At 44.4% G+C, this 17,758-nt stretch overlaps 1 protein-coding gene across 7 annotated transcripts in view; it reads left to right on the top strand.

Moving 5' to 3' along the window:
• CSGALNACT1 (chondroitin sulfate N-acetylgalactosaminyltransferase 1) overlaps positions 1–17,758 on the top strand; it is a 323,407-nt gene that overhangs the window by 67,546 nt on the left and 238,103 nt on the right. The window lies entirely within an intron of this gene.

Genomic DNA, 17,758 nt, shown 5'->3' with positions numbered 1-17,758 from the left:
GTCACTGCTGGGAGCCTCTTCCTTCTGCTCCTTAGTGGGTTTCCTGTGCTTTCTGGTGCCTCCTCCTGAATTTGAAGGTCGTTTCTGTCACTCCAGAGGAAGCTGTTTCATATTCTGAGAGCTCTCCTTCATGGGTCAAGAGGTACAGCATTTCTTCATTTTTACGTTGTTAGGATTTTGATTTGTTCCGTTCCAGGAACTGGTTTTGATTCCTGTCTGTTGTCTCAGAGTCCTTCCAGCTTTTATTTTTCTTGACCTTTTCCTGTTCACCATTAGTCTTGGACCTTCTTTTCTTAATAATCTGTGGGTGGAGGGGTATTCTTCAAGCCTGTTTACCTTTCCTGTTGGGTGCCTGCTTTGCCATTATGTCAGACATGAGCAGTTTCTGCTCAGCTATGAGGACAAAAAGGCGACAGAACTTTCTAAATTGAGCTGCCCTTTGTGCAGCTCCTCCTGGGATAGTTTTGGCTTTGTTGTTGGTTATTTGAAGAGTCCCCCGTCTGGAGTGGTTGTGATGTGTTAGTGTTTCACATTCATTCCCAACAGCCAGTCTCCTTGAGGCCACAAAGCAAATATGCAGAAACCTCTTTCTACGCCCTGGCCATGCCTGAGCCCGGGAGCGCTGGGTGTTAAGGCTGAAGTGATTGCCTAACATCTGGGATTAGTCCCCCAGGAAATGACTTAGGAAAGGGTTTATAATGTGGCTGAGGAAGCATTTAGTGGGGTTGTTTTTCAGACAGTTTGAAAATTCCAGTCATCTGTGACTTTCAACCTTCCCTACCGAGGAACCCTCCTTACATCCCTGCTGAATTCTGTCCTGTGATTTTCCCTGGACCAGATATGCTCGCTCTCTCCAAAATGACTCTATTCACACCTTTTTGTCTGCTCAAATCTCCACCATCTCCCACCCTTCCTTAATGTCAGCTGGAGATCTTGCTTCTTATTTCACTGATAAAACACTTTGAGACAGTGAACCTATCCTTTGAGTTAAAACTACCAGCCCCCACGTCTGCGCTTTTAGACTCTGACGCCTTTTTGATGCAACACCCACACTCTTACCCGTGTGCCTCTCTAAGGCCTGTCCTCCTTGTGCTGGGGTCCATCCCCTCTCATTCACTCAGGGACGTCCTTCTAAGGTTGATCCTTCTCTTCTGTGTCATTACTTTGCCCTCTTTGCTGGATCAGCCCCATCAGCATTCAGAAATACCTTCCATCTTAAAAAACACACTCTTGGGGCTTCCCTGGTGGCGCAGTGGTTGGGAATCTGCCTGCCAATGCAGGGGACGCGGGTTCGAGCCCTGGTCTGGGAGGATCCCACATGCCGCGGAGCAACTGGGCCCGTGAGCCACAACTACTGAGCCTGCGCTCTAGAGCCCGTGCTCCGCAACAAGAGAAGCCACGACAATGAGAAGCCCCCGCACCGCCATGAAGAGTAGCCCCTGCTCACCGCAACTAGAGAAAGCCTGCGCACAGAAACAAAGACCCAATGCAGCCAAAAATAAATAAATAAATAAATTTATTTAAAAAAAAAACCACACTCTTGAACCCAGTCTGTCTGTAGAACCTTCTAGGCAGAACCCTCCTCCCCTTTCCTGCGAGACTTTTCAGAAGAATCATCTGCGCTCCCTTTCCTTCCTTCCTGCGTTGCATCCTCATTATTTTGGCTTTTGTCCCCATCACCTTACCAAACAGGTCTTACCAAGGTCACTGATAACTGTGATTGTCTAGTCCAGTGGTTGGTTCCCAATCCTGGTCACACTTGATCCACCAAGAGCATTGGCACAGCCCTCCACTCCTCACTTTCTGCTTTTCTTCCCTGGGTCCCAGGGCCCAGCCTCCCAGTTCCGTCCTGCCTTTTCCCCCTTTACTGCATGTTGATGGTCTCTCTTCCTCTTGAGTCTGAGCACTGGGCTCGGTTTTGGGGTCCCCTCTTCTCTTACTTTACAGAGGTTCTCATCTAGTTCCTTGCCTTTATTTCTTCAGATATTTGCTTTTGGTCTGTCTTCCCTGATCTGCTCATTCTTTGACGACAACATGTATCAGATCTTCTGACACTGCCCCGCAGGTTCAGGAGGCTGTATGTTTATTATCGTTCGATATTTGTTCTCTCTGTTCTTCACACTGGGTAATTTCTGTTGATCTTCAAGTTTACAGACTTTTCTTCTCTCATCTCCCCTCTGCTATTGCGATGACCCTATGAGTTTTTCTTTCTTTTTTTTTTTTTTTTTGTGATACGCGGGCCTCTCACTGTTGTGGCCTCTCCCGTTGTGGAGCACAGGCTCCGGACGCGCAGGCCCAGCAGCCATGGCTCACGGGCCCAGCCGCTCCGCGGCATGTGGGATCTTCCCGGACCTGGGCACGAATCCGTGTCCCCTGCATCGGCAGGCGGACTCTCAACCACTGCGCCACCAGGGAAGCCCGACCCTATGAGTTTTTGATTATAGGTCTTCTAGCTTTCAGTTCTGTAATTTCCATTTGATTCTTTTCTATCGTTTCTGTTTCTGTGCTGGGAACACCTGACTTTCCATTGCTTTCAAGAGTGATTACCTCACGGAACACAGCTGTAATAGCTGCTTTAAAGTTTTTGCTTGGTAATGCTAACATCTGGGTCAAATTGGGTCGCCATCTGCTGATCATCTTTTCCCTTGGGAACAGGTCTCATTTCCCTGGTTCTTTGTACACTGAGTAATTTTTGCGTGGTCCTGAACATTGTGAAAGTTGTGTGTGTAAACTCTGGGTCCTGTTGTAATCCGGGAGGGTGTTTTTGTCTGTTTCTTTGTTTTAGCAGGTAGTTGACATGGTTAGGTTGGGACACAACTTCTGTCTCACCCTCTCTGAGTGGTGGTTTAGTTTTCCAAAGCCTCTGTTTTCTGTTTTGAGTCTGTCCTGCACGTATGTTGCTTGGATGGGTTCACACGTGGAATTCGGGGGACCCCCCCTTGTCTAGCTGTCTCTGCTCTTTGGTCCCACTCACACTAGAGCCAGATGGACGGTTTCCTCTGTGTGATTTATTGGACCGTGGACCTCTGTGACGGGGGCCCACGCTTGGGGACAAAGGAAGGTGGAGGGGAGGGAGAGAAATGGGGGGCTTAACCCTTTGCAGGTCGCTCTTCCAACTTTGACTCCCTTCCACAGTCTGCTTGCTTTTTTCCCCCCATTTTTTCCTTTTTCTTTACTGTGGTGAAATACATATAACATAAAATTTACCATCTTATCCATTTTGAAGTGTACAGTTCAGTGGTATTGAATACATTCGTAATGTTGGTCAGTCCTCACCACCGTTGGTCTCCATAGCTCTTTTCATCTTGCATAACTGATAGTCGAGAAATATGTGTTGAATGAACAAACCAAAAGACAAACAATGTAGCCAGAGTATTTCTTCGCAGAAAGGAATTTGGTAGAGTTACTTTCCAATCTTTTCCAAAAACACTGTATTAAGAGAAGGATGCAGACATTGTTATGGTGGTGTGTTCTAAGATGCTGGCATCACAAGGCCACCCTTGGACTGCAGAGCATCAGTGCCCTGGAGGAAGCAGATGAATGAATTTTGACTCTTACACACTTGGACTGGGTACTTGGTTCCCAGTGGGCCATTTTTTTTTAAGGATAGCCACTGGAATCAGAGATGCAAATACATAGTGCATCTGAAGACTGATGGGGTGGACACAGCAGTGTGGAAGCCAGCCCTGGCCACATTGCCCAGAGCCAGTTTGGCCTCATTATCCTGCATCTTCTTCTGCTGTGGCCAGGTCCCAAGAACGTGATGACAGGCTGAGAGCTCGTATGCAGATAGACAGCCCCTATCTGCAACTTTAAACAGTGAGCAACTTTAAACAGTCACTTGCTGCTGCGGCCAGAATCCTCCCCTCCTGTATTGATTTCAGCACCTCTGAGACGCAGCCTGGGGGGGTTGTGAAGATGCCCTAGTTATGGAGCTCAAATGCGTACGCCCAGAAACCCAGTGAAGACTCTGAAATCCACATCTCCTCTGTTCTTTGCATCCGAGTCCATTTTCAGTGAAGTGGATGAAGGGCCACGGGGAAAGTTGTCACCCCAGGGTGTGTGTTCTCACTGCTGGTGAGTATAAGGGGCCATTTGCCTCTCATGTTTCCTAAGGCTACAGTATAAATTAGGAGCTCTTTTGAGATGGCTTCCTGGATTTACTTCTAACTTCTGAAAGTGGACTTGAAGGAGGATTTCAGGGATGTTTTTCTCAGAGTGAAATATCGCACTTACAACTCACAGTCCCCTCAGCATTGAAACTGTTACTGCTCGGTCACGTGGCCCCATAATGAGCCAGCTTACGGGGAAGAAGAACTGATGTCTGCTCTTGTTCTTTGTTTGCTTTTTTTTTTTTTTTTTTTTGCAGTACGCGGGCCTCTCACTGTTGTGGCCTCTCCCGTTGCGGAGCACAGGCTCCGGATGCGCAGGCTCAGCGGCCATGGCTCACGGGCCCAGCCGCTCCGCGGCATATGGGATCTTCCCGGACCGGGGCACGAGCCCGTGTCCCCTGCATCGGCAGGCGGACTCTCAACCACTGCGCCACCAGGGAGGCCCTGTTTGCTTTTTTGAGTTCTGTATTTTCTTGTTTGCCAAGTTATATTTTTTAAAATTTTATTTGACTATAGTTGATGAACAGTGTTGTGTTAATTTCTGCTGTACAGCAGAGTGATTCAGTTATACACATATATACATTCTTTTTTATATTCTTTTCCATTATGATTTATTACAGGATATTAAATATAGTTCCCTGTGCTCTACAGTAGGACCTTGTTCTTTATCCATTCTCTATATAATAGTTTGCATCTGCTAATCCCCAGCTTCTAGTCCATCTCTCCCAAGCCCCCCCTCCCCCTTGGCAACCACAAGTCTGTTCTCTGTGTCTGTGAGTCTGTTTCGAATTGGTTGTCAAGTTTTTCTACACATCATTTTAAGGCTTTTCCTCTTTCTTTATGTGATAGTATAAGTTTTTTGTTGTTTATTTTTGATGAGAGTAGCAGTTTATAATGCTATGGTTGGCATTTAGGATGAATAGTGGCTCATGAACTATGAAAAGATATACTCATTTATGTTTCAAGAGTAAGGTAGTATGTAATTGTAATTTTTCAGTAACTAGAAAGAGGGGAGGTATTGGCAATGTTTTCTGCATAGTCTCTGTGTGCTATTTAGTGTTTAATTTAGATGGTTAATAGTATTCTCTGGCTGTCCAGGTCGTATGGCAATTTCCAATATCTGAAAGGCATTATGGGAAATACTTTACAGCCCTGTTAGGAAGGTGCTGAATGTGTCTGAGATATGACTCACTCCTCAGTGGGAGGGAAATTTCTAAGCAGCTTCCCGGCTGTCTGAAAGCCAGAGTGATGTTTGAGTACTCATTCATTTTTCTATGCATTTATTAATCCAGTAGGTATTTATTGAATGCTCCACTCCATACCAGACATGGCGCTAGGTGGGCGTCTAGGGGAGAGTTCCGCTCCTTTATATACAGCAGCTGTTGGTGGGGCAGTGCAGAAGCCAGAGCTCTTCTGGGAATTGATGGAAAGGTTGTCAGGTGTGGGTGGCAGGAACCCTGAAGGAAAGAGAGGACGAGGAGTCTGAGCGCATGGCTTGAAGATGCTGTGCCCTGAGCAGTAACAGGGTACCACGAGCCTCAGCAGTGCCCTCTGTCCTGTGGAATTCCTCTTCTTTGTATTTCTCTCGAGGAAATAGAAGCATTATTTATGATAGTTAAAGAAAGAAAATCCCTTTGCTGCATAGAGCAGAATGGTGAAATTAATTACGGTACGTTCACGAGATGCAGTTCTCTGCAGTCATTAAAAATTATTTTGCAAAAGAATGTGTAATGACATGCCGAAACACCCACCATCTAATAAGTGGGCAAGGAAGCCTGTAAAGCAGGATGCTCTCAACGTGGTAACGTGTCGTTTTCACCCTGGACGGGCCGCCTGGCGTACTCTGGGCCCCCCTTGCCCAGCTCTTGACCACCTGCCAACGTCCTATACAACCTACTTCTTCACATTTCTGCTTATCGTCTTTCTCTCCTGATAGGATTTAAGTTGTAGGAGGGCAGGGATGTTTTCCTATCTTGCTCTCTGACGGGTTTGGCACATGGCGGATCTTAATAAATATTGTGATTGTTGAATACATGTTGAAGGAAATGGGGTTATAATAAGATGATTGTTATTATTTCCTTTTACTTTTCGGAACTTTCCATATTTTCTGTAATAAACCTGGATTACTTCTATACGTAGAGGGAAAAAAACGTAAAAGAGATATTGTTGCAAATGAATTCCTCATGTGACCTACCTAGTTTATCTGGGGATGGCTGAATGGATGACTGAAGGGTCAGAACCAGAGCCTTCTAGCTGTGAGCATCGTCTGCGTGGATCTCAGGACCCCTGGGCTCTGGCCTGGCTTCTGCGCACCACTGTGGTCGGGTTTTAAGCCTCTCCTGTTCCATTTCCCCTTTTCCCATCACACCCCGTGCTCGGGGCTGCCTCTGCGTCTCCCCCTTTCTCCTTCACAGGTTCTATTTTTCCTGGTCACCATTTCAACTCCATTCTTAGTTCACGGCTCTCACACTGGCCTTTGGGAGACCCTCGTTTGCAACCGACATTAACCAAAGAGGCCAGAGCTACCATTGTCGGGAGCCACGTGGAATCTCTTTAAGAAGCAAGCGTAGAAATACTCTAAGCACATACGGGACGCTTGTCTCTGTGCTGTCTTTTCTCTGCAAGCAAATGACAAGCTGCTGGAGAAAAAGTTTTCTATTTTCTACTTCTCTTGCCTTCACTAATGCATAGATAGTTCTGGTCTCCAAGTTGATACCACATACTGTTGGTTAATCCTTGGTTTCCCTTATGTAAAATAAGTGTCTTTTCTGACCCTTCAGACATGGCATGAGAATAGAATGGGGCGGTGACTCATGTGCCTTAGAAGGCATAGTAATATATGTATGCACATATATAGTTAATGACAGTTTGTTATGAATAATTTAAAAAGCTAATAAACTAAAGTGAAAAGTCCCTATAACTTGGTTGCAGTAACCTTACGCTGTTAAAATGGTGTGGTTTTTATTCAGGGACTACAGATTGATTTTTAGGAAGCAGTTTATCCTATAACTGATGATTCAATTCAGTAAATGTTTATTGAGATTCTACTGTTTATAAGGTAATTCAGTAAGCAATGAAGGAGATTGTATAGGTCAGCTGAAAAATAGGCTGTGAGGTGGGATGCTAAGTGCATAAATGATGCCGAAGGGAAAAGACATACTGTTGGCACTTAAAGCGGGGAGAGATTGTGTGAGATCTGGGGACAGGTGTGCCTGCACGGAGTAGGGGCATTATTATGGGCCCAGAATTATGACTTTTGTTAGGGGGGAGATCGTAGACATGGGGAAATAAAGGATTCCAGGTGGAGGTAACACAGTTGAGAGGGGATGAGAGGAGGAACTGGGTGAATGGTTCCTGGGCAGGGATGTGCAGGCGAGAGCTGGCAGAGGAAGCTGGCAGGTGGATTCAGGAACCACAGGGAGACCCTTCCTGCTGGAGTAGGAGGCTCTGTTTTCAGCCTCCCAAGAGAGCACATTAGAAACGGGGTTTGAAAGAAAAGGTTTCCGGTTTTCATTTGGTTTGATAAGTAGAAGAGGAACCATGTGCTTTTGCCGTTTGTCGTATTTATGGTAGTGCCTTTCGTCTGATAATGAAATTTATTAAGTGAACAGACATAAAATCAAAGAGAAAGTTGTTTGCTTCCAGAAACATGTGTTTTTCCCTCTGTGGTTGCACAGCTACTGGATTGGACTAGCACTTGAATTTGCAAATTTACTCAACTACTATTGTGAAAATGGAGGTAAATTTTAAGTGGTTAAATTATTATCTTAAGGGAATTCCCTGGCGGTCCAGTGGTCAGGACTCTGCACTTTTACTGCTGAGGGCGTAGGTTCAATTCCTGGTCGGGGAACTAAGATCCCACAAGCTGTGTGGTACAGCCAAAAAAATTATTTTCTCCAAGCTGTATACCAAATTATTAAAATACTTTTGAATGGATTCTACGTTGCCTAGTCTCTAAGAAGTGTGCCTTACCAGAAACTGTGCGACAATTATCGATATGATTGACACCACTATGTGCAGTGAGTGTTCTGATATTAATGCTACTTCTGTCTATTACTTTATGCAGAATTAGTTTCAGAGTCAATAAATGATCATCTGTAACAGTTTTTAGAAACATTTTGGGGAGGAATTCAAATCATGATCACTGGAAATTCATAAACTATTTTTCATAGTATTTCAAAAGGTTTTGAAAGTGTATATTCCTAACCGTACATGATTTATATAATTTTCTCATTTAAAAATAGATTTGCTACATGACTCTTTTTGCATTATGGTTTTCTCAGGGTATATGCCCAGTAGTGGGATTGCTGGGTCATATGATAGTTCTATTTTTAGCTTTTTAAGGAACCCCCATACTGTTCTCCATAGTGGCTGTATCAATTTACATTCCCACCAACAGTGCAAGAGGGGTTCCCTTTTCTCCACACCTCCTCCAGCATTTATTGTTTGTAGATTTTTTGACGATGGCCATTCTGACCCGTGTGAGATGATATCTCATTGTGGTTTTTTTTTTTTTTTTAACAGCTCTCCAGTGGATTCTAATGAACAGTATTTAAGAACCACTGTTCTTTTTTTTTTTTTTAACATCTTTATTGGAGTATAATTGCTTTACGATGGTGTGTCAGTTTCTGCTTTATAACAAAGTGAAGCAGTTATACATATACATCTGTTCCCATATCTCTTCCCTCTTGCGTCTCCCTCCCACCCTCCCTATCCCCCCTCCAGGTGGTCACAAAGCACCGAGCTGATCTCCCTGAGAACCACTATTCTTGGCACACATTTTCGATCGTCATCCTTCAAGCAGTCTTTCCAGTTCTGAGGTTTAGTGGCAGGGAACAAAGAACAGTGCGAAGTGGGCTCAGGAGGCAGTGCAGTGGGATAGGGTCTCTGGTTCTGGAAGGACATTTATCTCAGTAAAAGTCTTATGGGTCCACCTTAAACAAGCTTGTGATTATCTAAACTGTTCTTAACAACTGTTCCTCTTCTCAGCTCGGTTCTTCCAAACCTGTTTAAATGTAAGAATCGTGTGCTAAGTCATGGGCTGAGACTATCTATCTATCCATACTATTATATCTTCCCATACTACTTATAGAAAGTAATTTGTATTTATACGACCCAGTCGAGCAGAAGCCGGAACACATAAGTAAGGCTTCCTTGGGATGCTATGACCCTGTGTATAAACGGCATGCTTAATTTCCTATTCCTGTCATTCTTTTCTTATGTTACTCTAACCGGTTCTTGGCCTCCTTTAGCCTATTATTTTCTACTCGTTTGTTTTTTTCTACATTCATTTTTAGCCTTCTCTGCCTTTCTTTTCATTTTGTGGTATCTTCTTTCACTTTTCTTTATCATCTGGGCAATAGGTGGAATAGAGGGATGGAAGAGAAGACATACTCCAGGAATGCAGCATCTTGGAAGGTCCTTATAATCATTTAGAAAGCACTTCATTTGCACTTCTCTAATGATTAATGATGTTGAGCATTCTTTCTTGTGTTTGTTGGCAGTCTGTATATCTTCTTTGGAGAAATGTCTATTTAGGTCTTCTGCCAGCTCTATTTACAATAGTCAGGACATGGAAGCAACCTAAGTGTCCATCAACAGATGAATGGATAAAGAAGATGTGGCACATATATACAATGGAATATTACTCAGCCATACAAAGGAACGAAAATGAATTATTTGTAGTGAGTTGGGTGGACCTAGAGTCTGTCATACAGAGTGAAGTAAGTCAGAAAGAGAAAAACAAATACCGTATGCTAACACATATATATGGGATCTAAAATAAAAAAAAAGAAAATGGTCAGAAGAACCTAGGGGCAACACGGGAATAAAGATGCAGTCGTAGAGAATGGACTTGAGGATACAGGGAGGGGGAAGGGTAAGCTGGGATGAAGTGAGAGAGTGGCATGGACATATATACACTACCAAATGTAAAACAGATAGCTAGTGGGAAGCAGCTGCATAGCACAGGGAGATCAGCTTCGTGCTTTGTGACCACCTAGAGGGGTGGGATAGGGAGGGTGGGAGGGAGGGAGACGCAAGAGGGAAGAGATATGGGGACATATGTATATGTATAACTGATTCACTTTGTTATAAAGCAGAAACTGACACACCATTGTAAAGCAATTATACTCTAATAAAGATGTTAAAAAAAAAAAAGTTCTTACCACAAAGAAAAGGAGCTGTGAGGTGATGGATGTGGTAACATTATTGTGGTAATTCTTTTGCTATATATATATATATATATATATATATATATATATATATATACATATATCAAATTATCACGTTGTACAACTTAAACTTACACAGTTATATGTCAATTATATCTCAATAAACTTGGAAAGAGGGAAAAAATAGATTTGCAGTTTAGAAGTACATAGCTAGGAATCTTTGGATTTGAGTTTACTCACCAAGTAGGTGATGAGTTACCTCTTTTTGGTCTTACTTAAAAAAAGATTCAACTTGTTACTTTTTTTTAGTTTTGAAACTCTGAAGTATGTTCAGAAAGAGAGTGAATTGAAGACTCATGTGGAATGTTTGCCTATTTTTGTAAAGTTTGTGCGTGCGTGCGTCTGAGCTGGGGCTGTGTGTACACGTGTGTGTGTGTGTCTGAGCTAGGGCTGTGTGTACACGCATGTGTGTGTGTGTGTGTCTGAGCTGGGGCTGTGTGTACATGCGTGTGTGTGTGTGTGTCTGAGCTGGGGCTGTGTGTGTGTATGTGTCTGAGTTGGGGCTCTGTGTGTGTGTGTGTGTGTGTGTGTGTGTGTGTGAAGCTAGGGTTCTGTGTGTAGAGAAACAAGCTGAGGAGCATCCGGCCCCAAGCTGCATCCCTGAAGTGGCTCCAGGGACAAGGGTGGGGCTGGAGGAGTGGGGGAAGGAGACAGTCACTTCCTACTTTATATACTTTTAAAAGAATGATGAGATTATGTATGATTTTTACTTTTCCTTTTTTGCATTTTTGAATAAAATACAGAAAAAAATACTTGTCAAAACTGTTTTTCCCTGTGGAGATGACTGTGTTTTACATTTTGGAGCCAGTTTTTTGCTTTCCCGTTGGAAAAGTTACAGGATACGGTGTATGCTGCCCAGGATTTTATTTTCTTAATCCAGCTTCTTCTCATATTTGAATTTTTACAGTTCCTTCTGTTCAACTATCCTATCCTTATTTTCAGAGGAGTTGGTAATCTGCACTTTAATTATGTTTCCTTTTAAAATATTTAGTTGAAGGCAATTTCATGATGCTCATAGAGTTTAATACTTTTTTCAAATGCTTTTTCAAGTTTTTGAATTTCTTACCAATATTTAATACTCATAATGAAAATATGTGCCTGGTATAATCTTACATTCCAATCTCTTTGGTATAACTTAGAGTGATTTACAGCCTATGATTTCACATTCTCATGAAGCAGCAAACGATCTCTGCTTTCTGGAAGTTCTCCTCATTGGAGGGAGAGACTTTAGGTTTTGAGTTGCAGACGTCGTTTCCTGACTGTCGTTTTGTGGTCATGTTGGATTTAGGGTCTCGACCTGTCCAAACTTCAGTCCTGCTTGTTCATAGGGAGTCCTGACCTATTCCTCTCATTGTTGTGTGAAGGAATACTTAGACCACATTTTTTAGAAATTGAAGTATAGTTAATTTACAGTATTGTGTTAGTTTCAGGTGTACAGCAAAATGATTCAGTTAAACATATTTATATATTTTTTTCTGATTCTTTTCCATTATAGGTTATTACAATATTGAATATAGTTCCCTGTGCTATACAGTAGGTCCTTGTTGTTTATCTGTTTAATATATTGTGGCATGTATATGTTAATCCCCAACTTCTATTTTATCCCTCTCCACTGTTTCCCCTTTGGTAACGGTAAGTTTTTTTTCTATGTCTGTGAGTCTGTTTCTGCCTTGTAAATAAGTTCATTTGTATTCTTTTTTAGATTCCACATATAAGAGATCACTTCACATTTTAAGTACTAAGGTAGAATAGAAATTTTCTTTGGAGGAGAAGACGTTAGTAAATGCCTTGTGTGAAGTAGCTAACACTAGAACAGAAGGAAGTAAAAGAGGTGGTGTTTTCTTCGTGGGACTTGGGGCAAGTGACTGCATTTCTCTGGGGCTCCGTCCCTTAGTTGTAAAGTGGGGCCAGTGGGTTGGATGCTTCCCATTCCCCTGCAGCACTAACACTGTGTGGTCTGACTGGGGAAGGCTGGCAACGTGGGCTCTGGGGCTTTGGGAGGGGCGCTGATGGGTTGTCCTGGTCTCTGCTTCCAGCACGTCTACCTCATTCCATGAGGCTTAGTGGGACATGGAACAGCCTCCTTTTACTTACTGTTTCACACCACTGTAGGGAACGATCTCTAAGGTTGCCAGGATTTTAACCAAACAAACAATAGGAAGTGACCCCAAAAGGAATTAAAATAACCTAAACGTGGACCACCACGTGAAAGCTGTCCTGAGGGAAATGTAAAGAGAATGGAAACTTGGACCAGAAAGATGGAAGTAAGACGTCTGGCACATCGTCAGGGATGGGGTTAGATGAACGAGGGCCCTTGACCTCATCCCGGGAGGTGAGATGGAGGGGTTGCCTCTTGGACGTTGACATGTTAAAGGTGAAATGAATAGAAGCTGTGCTCTTTGACAGGGGAAAATATGTTTTTAGTTATCTGTTATTCCCAGTGTAACGAACGCACACCCTTACACAATGTGTTGACTCTGGGGAAAATTCACGTCGTTTGGGAGGTTATTGGCAGAGGATCACGTCTTCCAAGGCGACCGTCCACTTCGGTCCTGATGGCAGAATTGAAGTCTCCTCGGTGGACTGCGGCTGTGCCCCAGGCTGCACGTCAGCGAGATGGGAGTGAGGCCCATGGCACCCCGGGCTGCACGTCGGGAGGAGGCTTGGTGAGTCATCGCTGTGTGGAGACATTTCAGCACAGGCTGTGAATACGAGCATTTATTCCACCAAAGTCCACTTGGAGCCTCAGGACCTTGGAGACAGTTGCCTTTTCTTGATCCTTCCTTCTGAGTTCTGGCTCCTGTGTATTATCTTAGGAGGCAAGCTGGCTATTAATAGACACTTGGTAACTATTTTACACACTGTTAAAAGCCTGAAAGGACCACAGTATTTATCGTGTTGGCCAAGTACCTTATGGAAAAACCCAAACGAACTTTTTTGGTCTACACAATAACAGAATTCAGTCTGGAATCCTCTTGCAAACAAGTTTCTCTTTTATTTTTGTAAGTCCCAGATTTATCTATCAGGATAGTTTGAAGCTGAGTAGAAATGCCATTTCTTTATTCAGCAACCCTGTAAAACCAGCAACGTCTTCATTCCACTCCTCGATGTACAGCTTTGAAAAATGTTTTCAGCGTAAAATGTGAGGCTGAGAAACATTTGGGGAGAATATAGCAATACCAAGAGGTAATGAGAGCAGAATTGCTCTTTCCGAGGGCCTCGCCTGAGCCTCCGCACGGGCCCCCCGAGGGCCTGGGGATGGGGGTGTCCGGCCGTGGACTGCCCTCTCCGGGGGGGTCGGGTCCCTCTGCTGGGAATTGGAAAAGTCTCTGTCACGAGGAGACTGTCTTCTTTAGTCTTGTATAGAAAGTGACATTGTCTGTTGCCTTAACATTGCCAGCGTCGGCTCACACCCAGATCTAAACGTGGTTTCAGGGTCACATCAAACATTAGCAGCAGAGAATTGGAGGAAGCAGGGTGGGGGGCCTGGATTATCTCCCTGGCTCTTACCAGCCTTCATACCTAATACTCCTTCTTGATGAATTGGCACTTTTTGCACCAGAGAAATGTAGCATTACATTTCCTCCAAGTTGTTTCAGGTAATACACTCGTCTCTTTCAGTCTCACACATGTGTACACGGTCCCCCACTCCCCTCCCTCACCCCCAGTCAGTAATCATTTATACCTTCCTCCAAGCTCTGAGCCATGGAGGTTTAAGGAAGCACTGCCATCCCGGCCACGCATGCCTGGCATGTGAATAAGGCCTTCTTTGCAGCCTCCAGGACTGTCTGTTCCCAGCTCGTGAAAGCATGAATGCACGCCGTCTGGAAGGGAGCGCATTGGAGGGAACCCCTCTTCCTGGGAGGAAAGGAGGATTGGAGGTGCTCGGTCGTTGGTCGTTTTAGATGTAAGATTGGCTCTGGGAATCTTTCATTACAGTGAGTGATTTTCAGTATGTTTGGCTTTTCGATTTTCTGGGGCTGGGGGAGTGGTTTACAAGGAAGATAATCACCCAAAGAACACATAGTGTTTCCATAGTATGTTAGCCTTCAACCATGGTAGGAGATGAAAAACATACAGTAAGTGCAGACCTGACCCTAAGTCACGGAAGATGGAAAAATCCATCGTCAGGACTGTGTGTCTTGAAATATGTTGACGGGAAGTGTTTTCCCAACTGTACGGGGACCCGGGTGGGGATTCAAGGCATCGCAGAAGCAGAGTGATCGTCATTGATGAGAAACATGGTAGATACACGGACGGGGCCCGGACGCTGTGCTTCGCATCCTGTTCCAGGCGTGTGTAGCACTAGAAGCTTTTTTCTTTCCCTTTTGCCCTTAAAGATGTGCTTGACTGCGTGAGTGGATGATGCCCGGGTTTCTGCCTTGGGTGGTGGGGGTGTCTTTGGGGGAGAGCTGAGGCACAGGTGTTTCCTCTCCGGGGGCAGCTTGGAGGCTCAAGAGTGGCCGGATGCACAGTGCGGCCCCCTGCGTTGGGGGACCACGACAGCTCTGCTGAGGCCACAGCAGATGGGCTGTGTCTCCTCATGGCTCACAGCGGTCGGCGGGGCCAGAGCCAGATGAGGGTGTTACCAGCTTGACCCCTGTCACCAAAGGAGTGAAACCAACAACTATCTTGTTCTGATGTGTTTATCGCCGCAGCCTCAGCATCCTCTTAGCAGACTGCTTTTCCGTGCTTGCGGCCAGCTGCTGTGTTCCACTTCAGGACTTAAAGGTTTCCTATCAGGAAAGAGGAAATAGAATAATAGGAGGCTTTCTTGTGAGGAGGAAATCTGTTTACTGGTAATATGACTGTTAACTCTTTAGATGGCATACACTTGTTGGATGATGCAAACCTTTTTTTTTTTGATTTTTGATAATAAATGTGTCGTATATTTACAGCAAAAGAAAAAAAAAAGAACAAACTAGAACCACAGCTACAAGCAACAGTGTATAAGTCTCACAATCATAACATTAAACAAAGCATCCAGAAATTTAAAAAAAGCATACACTGTATTACTTCATTTAAAGTTTTAAAATAGGCAAACTAAACTATAGTGTCAGAGCAAGATAATTGCTGCCCTTGGGGACTAGAAAAAGGCATAAGATAGAGTTACAGGGATGCAGGTAATGTTTGGTTTCTAGTCTCCATGATGGTTACAGGGGTGTGTTCACTTTGTGAAATTATACCAAGTTATGTTTGTAATTTATGCACTTCTCTGTATGTAACATTTAAATAAGTAATCAAAAACAAACAAACAAGTTTACCCATGTCAAAAGTAATCATTAACATAGCTGCATTTCTCCCATAATCCTTTCTCTGGTTTCCTCTTTATTTAAATTTAACTTCTTTCTCTCTCTTTTTTTTAAACATCTTTATTGGAGTATAATTCCTTTACAATGGTGTGTTAGTTTCTGCTTTATAAGAAAGTGAATCAGCTATACATATACATATATTCCCCATATCCCCTCCCTCTTGCGTCTCCCTCCCTCCTACCCTCCCTATCCCACCCTCTAGGTGGTCACAGAGCACAAGCTGATCTCCCTGGGCTATGCGGCTGCTTCCCACTAGCTATCTGTTTTACATTTGGTAGTGTATATATGTCCATGCCACTCTCTCGCTTCGTCCCAGCTTACCCTTCCCCCTCCCCGTGTCCTCAAGTCCATTCTCTACATCTGTGTCTTTATTCCTGTCCTGCCCCTAGGTTGGACGACGCAAACCTTTTTTTAACCGAAACATCACCTTAGCATTTTAACTTTGATTTTTTAAATCAGTGAGGGTATTGGGAACATAAATTTATGTTTCTATAAAGAGCAGGAGCTGGTGACGATGCAGAGGGACAGCTTTAAATGATGGGTGGGAACGGAGTGAGTGCTGGATGGGAGACTCTAAAGATATCTAACCTCTGAGTCCAGAAGAGTGAACATTAAGAAGGGGAATGGCTGAGGGGGATATGGGCTTGTTCCCCAAATCTTGACACACTAGGATGAAAGGGCACTCTTAGGTCAAAGTAAGTCTCATAAGAAAAGATGCTGTTCACACATGAAATTGATGGAGGCTGTGGAAAGGCGGGATACCCATCACTGTGTGTGTCGGTGGTAGATCCATCAGTACTTCTGTTAGAAGTCAAGATACACCTGCCCTTTAGTGCTCATGAAAAGGGAAGAGCGGACCCTCCCATCATAACAGAATATTCTAAGTGTCTGTCCCATTATTTTTACAGGGAGCGTAACAGACGGTCATGAAATAGATCAGGGATAAAGATCCTTATCTCTCTTCCAATCCAGGCTACATATTATCTGTGTTACTTAAAAAAAAATCTCTATAGCAATAATAATACTGTATTACAGAACATTTGAAAAGTCTCAAAAAGAAGTATAAGCCATGAAACCAGAACCTTCACACAGACACTGTTGGTTTGGTGCATGCTTCAGATTCTAGATAGCTTTTCATTTTGATTTTTAACCTTCATTTAATAAACAGCTTTGGCGGCTGCTGCATAGTGAATCCGTAAAAGGTCTCTGCAGCAGCCCGCCGAGGACCTGTGCCGGGTGACGATAGCTCAAGGTTCTCCCCGGTGGTGAGTCATCTTCACGTGGTCTGAGCGGAGCCATGCCAGTTTCCAGGGCCTTCGCTGGGCGAGCTCTTGCAGATCCAGGGTGGGAGGGTTGAAAGGCCCCGCCCCCCTAGCAGCAGGTCTGTCTAGGAGCCTTTGGGGATGCATGCGCTATTTCAGAACCTTGTGTTTTGCTGTGTGTAGGAGGCAGTGGGTGGTTCTGGGCGGGTGCTGGTGATTCTCAGCTACGATGCCATCACCTTTGACATAGAGGGTGACGTGCAAATGGGCTCTGGGGACACTCCCTTAGCTAATGGAGCTGTTCACGAGGAAGAGGATGGCCTTTCTTTGATGGGAAGTGTGTCTGTGTGATGGCTTACTGGTTCACTCAGAACCCAGGCTTTTTGGATGTAATGGGACCAGGGGATTCTGGTTGGCGGTACAGTTGCCTCCCAGCCAGCTGGGAGCAGAAAGCTTTGCTCTTCCCCATAGTTTTTTTTTTTTTTTTTCTGGTACGCGGGCCTCTCACTGTTGTGGCCTCTCCTGCTGCAGAGCACAGGCCCCGGATGCACAGGCTCAGCGGCCATGGCTCACGGGCCCAGCCGCTCTGCGGCATGTGGGATCTTCCTGGACCGGGACACGAACCCGTGTCCCCTGCATCAGCAGGCGGACCCTCAACCACTGCGCCACCAGGGAAGCCCTTCCCCATAGTTTTGAAACATTATAATCTTCTGGAGGATGTGGCAACATAGTGTTATGGAAAGATTATGGGGCTGAATACTGCTTCAGCCACTCATCAGCAGTGATAGAAGGTATAATTATCCCCAGTTTACAGATGAGGAAATTAAGGCTTAGGGAGG

Source organism: Mesoplodon mirus, assembly GCF_964341445.2.
Source record: "Mesoplodon mirus genome assembly, chromosome: 20".
NCBI lineage: Eukaryota > Metazoa > Chordata > Mammalia > Artiodactyla > Ziphiidae > Mesoplodon > Mesoplodon mirus.
Note: the sequence above shows the minus strand (reverse complement) of the source record. Positions and strands in the feature narration are given on the sequence as shown.